The following is a 5,395-nucleotide window of genomic DNA, read 5'->3' as shown; positions in this document are numbered from 1 at the left end:
AACAAAATCAGTATCAACTTTAGATTTTCCAGTCACCGGCCTAAGACTGATCTGTTCCTCTTTTTCCCCAGAGGTGGAGGGTTGACATGTTGGTTCAGAGTGATTCCTAAGCAACATCTTTTCCTTGAGGATCCGGTTTTGAAACCTTAGCCTCAGGACCTGTGCTAGGGGTACTTGAATCCTCTGCTACCGGTAATCCGGCCGGTACGGTAACGCTGGCTTTAATCAATGGTTCCCTGATTCCGCGCAGGAGCGGTCCTGTTGTTGCATCATGAAGATTAATCATCTTCTTGAGGCATTCTCTTATGCGGTCAGACACTTTGGCTTCATCAGCCGATTGTATCATTCCTGCTTGTTTGGCATTGAGTACACACTCTTGTCATTCCTGTTGTAGCATCACCATGTTCTTCTGGAGTTGCCTTTAACATTGGTGTTGTCAACTTTCAAAACAAATTTCTTAGCAAGTAGAAATAGCGGCCATTTTTTAAACGCTTTTCTGACTGCATAGAATTTTTTCTCATTGATGTGCCATCGCACAGCTTCACTATAAAAAAAGAGACCACTGCAGTATCTGCACGGTTCTTCTCCATAAGGGGTAATCTTGGTAAGGACGGTTGCCCACCAGAAATCACTCGCATCTGTGTAAAGAATCAGGTCGTCCTCATCTTGTGGTATTGAAAGCTTTGGGAGTTTTTTGCAAATCTCTTTCAGCTTCTTCATACTGTCACGATGTTCATCTTTCTAGATGAATGGAACATCTTTCTTTAGTAAGGGACTAAAGATTTTCCTGTGTTCTGCAAGGTTCTTAATGAACATTCCTGCAAAGTTGACAACTCCTAAAAAGCGTTGGAGCTGCTTCTTTTCCTTGAGATCTTCTGGGAAATTCTAGACCTTTTCCACAATATGTTCCTGCAGATTACCCCTGTCTCATCGATCTCAATACCTAGAAACTCCATCTTCTGAGTTGCCACGATTGACTTATTTTCAAATAGCACCAATCCTTCTTGTTGGCAAACATCTACAAAGATCTCCAAATGATTAACATGTTCATGAATATCTTTTGATGCAAGTAAAATTTCATCAATATAGACAAACATGAATGAGGAATAATCCTTGAATAGATTATCCATCTTTCTTTGGAATATCTAGGGTGCATTGGCTAGCCCCATCGGCATGGCATTCCAGACGTAATGTCCTTGTGGAGTTGAGAAGGCTGTGAACTTCTTATTCCCTTCTTCCATGCGAATCTGGTAAAAACCTGACTTGCAATCAAACTTTGAGAATACTTTAGCACTTCTTATGCAATTGATAAGGTGTTCTCGACTTAGGATGAAATACCCGTCAAACTATAGAATGTCATTAATTCCTTTGTAGTTAATAACCAATCTTAGGTTTACCTCTTTTGATCTCACCATGATTTCTTACCAAAAATCTGGGACTACTGTAAGGCGAGTTTCCTGGTTCGATCAATCGCAAATAAAGATGTTCCTTGATTATGCTTCTTATATCCTGTTGATCTTGAGTGTTCATCAGGATTGGTCTGAATCGCACAAACTCATACTCCTTGCCAGTTTTAACCTTCAAGGTTGCTTTCAATTGGTTCTTGTCCAACCATGCCAAAGGATCCTCATGATAGCATTTCTGAATTCTCCTTTTGACGTCGGCTATGGACACTCATTCTTCTTCCCTAATATCTTTATATGATATTAAGGAGACTTTAAGGACTTGATTTCTTCTTCAGAGAGATCTGGAAACTCATTTATTCTGTAGTTGAACAGAACATCTCTAAACCTTCGTTGATCCTTCATTTGTGGACGCCGAAGTTTACCTTCATTATCACCATGCTTGTTGCGAAAGTTGACTGGCATGGCTTGATTGAATGCTCCTTCGAGTCTTTGCACAATGATTTTGTGGTCACAATTGGTTGTGAACACAAGCCTTCTGGCTTCATTGTCCTGTGTAAACCTCTTGAAGGTTTGCAGAAAATTATTTCTCAGTAATATATCTGCCCTCGTATCATGGAAATAGATTGGTGGAGTCTTGACCTTGTACCAAGGTGTTTGTCCCGTTCCTCCGATCAATATTTCCATCTGTTTTACTCCTTTTGATAGAAGCAAAATCTTCTTGGAAAAATTCCTTCCCGCAATTCGAGGTAGTTCTTCTTCAACGTCTGTTGGGAAGACCCCTCATTTTGTTGTGCAGATTTCTGCACCTGAATCGATGTAAGCAACAAATTATTCTGCCTTAAATTTCTCGTATAACATCCCAATAGAGATTTAAATTGAGAATGGACTTATCATTCGACCCACAATTTTTTCCTGCCGATTGTGACTCTCATTCCTTCTTCTTTCCTTGACCATGGTAAATATTTGTCAAGAAAATTTCGTCCAAGTATTAGGACGGCAACTTCTTGTCCGGCCTTGCCTTCGATTTTGATCTCAAAGCCTCTAACCTCCAAAGTCCCAAAATATCGGTTGCTTTCTAGATTTCGCAAGTAATACAATGTATTACAGGGGAATTGATTCTCCCTTTCAGTTGTATCAAATCTTGTGGCAACACCTCTCCATCCTTCGGGGCATTTGAGTTTGATTTTAACTCTTATACCCTGGAATGGTGCTTCCTGGATTGTTTTTCTCTCGTAGTTATGAGAGAAACTCCTTTCCAAATGTCTGGACATTAGCCTTTCTCCTTAGAACGATAGCTTTGCTACTCCCATTCTGAGACTTTGTTCGTGCTCCAGCACCTGTTTGTTTCTGACCTGGATATCGATCTCCCTGATTCTTGGGATCTCGACTCGCTCAGAGCTGATAGCCTTGGCCAATTCCCTAAATATTTATGGTATTTCGATGAATTCTTTTCCCAGAAATAAATCCGTATGATGGGAATTGGATAGGGCATATGATACTTGATATGTAATCAAGTATGGCCTATTCCCTCCCTACAACAGCTCATTCCTTTTGTAGTCCTGATAGAGTGTCAAGGCTCTACTGAAGTCTGTGTCTTGGATATTATAAGTGATCTGTGGGTACAATTCGGTTATAACTTGCTTGGCGTGGAGATTTCCTGAGAACGCTCTCAGAACTGCATCTCGAGGATTTGTAATCCTTTTATCGCATATTGCAATATCAATTGGTAAATCAATTCATTTTGAAAGTGCGAATTTGATTACCAATTGGATTGCTCCAATATGAATCCAGTTCATCGTTGCTGCGACTGATGGCTTCATCTTCGCGAGGTCTCCTCGCACATCTTTGGCCATAACCAATTGAATTTTCACTTGATTACCCGTTAACTCGATTGGAAGCAACATCTCTCGGCTTGTAATACCGAAATGTACATGATGCTTCCTTCTGAATGGTATCAAACTTTGTATAGCTTGATCTATTCTTCCTCTTGAGAATCCCTGATATAATTGTATACTCAGGTTTTTGTTCCTGATTTTATCCACCATCTTCTGCTGTAGGATCAGGGAATGGCTGGAATATCCCTACTGATCTTCACGTTAGATGTGGATAACTTCTTCCTTCTCAGTTTGACTCGTCACCGGATGATCCATCAGACATGTCTGAATCTTCAGAACTGAAGATTTCTTCTTGTTCGTATATACTCTCATCAGAGGATATATCTTTGAACTGATACACTGGTATCAATTCTTGGTTGTAGATGGCATCTTCGATATCCGGTGTGGATTCGAATCTCCTCATCCCTTTTTTCTCGTTGTCAGGGCAATTGGTTGATATATGCCCCTTTGCACCGCACGTCCAACATTTGCAATCCTTTAAACTTTAATTTGTTTTGGCTTGAGTTCACCTGAAAGTTTTTCTCACTGGAGTTTGTTTTTTAGATGGAAACCGACTTCTTGATGGTTCACTCCTCTGGCATGATTTATAAGACCTTGCTTTTTGCTTGGACCACATGGTTCTAGGTTTCCATAAACCTCGCCTCGTTCTTGGTTCTCGGGCATAGGGCTGGAACCTGTTCTTCTTGTTTTTCCTTCTCTGATATGACATTTTTTCTCCAATCTCTCTTGGGAGATCAATATTGTCACAGATCAAAGGGGTTCCTTGGTTGATCTGTCTCAATTTTTTGAGATTCTTTTGGATCGCAGCTTGCTGGCACCATTTTGACAGCTTTCGGTGGATATAGGACATCCTTCTTCCGATACTATCCATGGGGTATTCTCCAGGTGACTTGTAGTCACTGATGAACATTTCTCTCCATGGACTTGGAAACTTTAGGAAGAAGAGCTCCATGATGAATTTTTCATTGACATGCCCTGCATTAAAATATAGGGCGTAGAGGCGTAGGAATTGATCCAATGCTTTTGGCTCTAAAGCAACCAATTTTAGGCTTAAGAATGCTTCGCCGTATTTCCTTCTCTTTTCCTCTCCTGCTTCGTCGTAGAATCCTTTCCCAAGGAAGTGATCATTGATTGCTATCGTAGCAATTCTGACGATTCTATGGAAGAATCATTTTTAAACAATTCATTCTTGCGTTGGACATCTGTGTTTTCCCAATATTGTTTTGTCATACCGGCAAAACTTGCCTCGAAGATTCTGATGAATTCATCTCTGTTATACTCAATTGTCGTTATGGCTACTTTCATTGAGGATGCCCATTCATCAATGAGTGTCTCCCAATCTCTGAATCTTGCTCCATCAAGATTTAGAATCAACCCGTATGGATGGATTGGTTCTAATAAAAGTTTCCCAATAGGGTTATCCTGCGTTCTTGGTCTTGGTCTCCTTCTTCTGGAACTAGGGCCATATGCATGCTCGTAGTTCTGGGGACCCCAACTTGCTGATCCCATCGGTGGTGGAACATCACATGGTGGGTCTCCATGTAGTGGCACTTCGACCTTTGGCGCGGGATCTCCTTGATTCATCTTGAGATCTACCATATTCAGATTAGCAAAAGATTTGGCTAACTCTTGTAGATCATCCAGCTTGATTCTTTCCAGGTTATTCATGATTTTTCCCTTTTGAGAATCAGGTTTCCGCCTCATGCAATTTTTTATCGTTTGCATCAAGTGGTAAGGAATAGGTTGGATCTTTGAACCATGCATTTTTTCGAATTCTTCCAGAACATGTTTTTCGCCTTTCGATCTCCTCCACCCTCTTCTTGATATCACGCAAGAGAGTCAAGATTTCCTCTTACTTGGTTGATATCTGGCTCATCTCCATGGGAATGTCATATAGCTTGTTGCCATAAAATTGCACCGTCTTTTGAATCTCCTGTAATTCAATTTTTTTGGAAGAATCTGGCTCGATTGGCTGGTACGTCCGGTAAGCGGTACTGGCCTTGTCCTTCTATTCCATTAGTCGTGAGACAGATAGATATCAGCTCTGGCTTGTTCAACCGCCGCTCTGGTCTCGGCGATTTCTAATAGGTGGTC

Source organism: Salvia miltiorrhiza, chromosome 3, assembly GCF_028751815.1.
Source record: "Salvia miltiorrhiza cultivar Shanhuang (shh) chromosome 3, IMPLAD_Smil_shh, whole genome shotgun sequence".
Lineage (NCBI taxonomy): Eukaryota > Viridiplantae > Streptophyta > Magnoliopsida > Lamiales > Lamiaceae > Salvia > Salvia miltiorrhiza.
The sequence above is the reverse complement of the archived record's forward strand: the minus strand, read 5'-3'. Positions refer to the sequence as shown.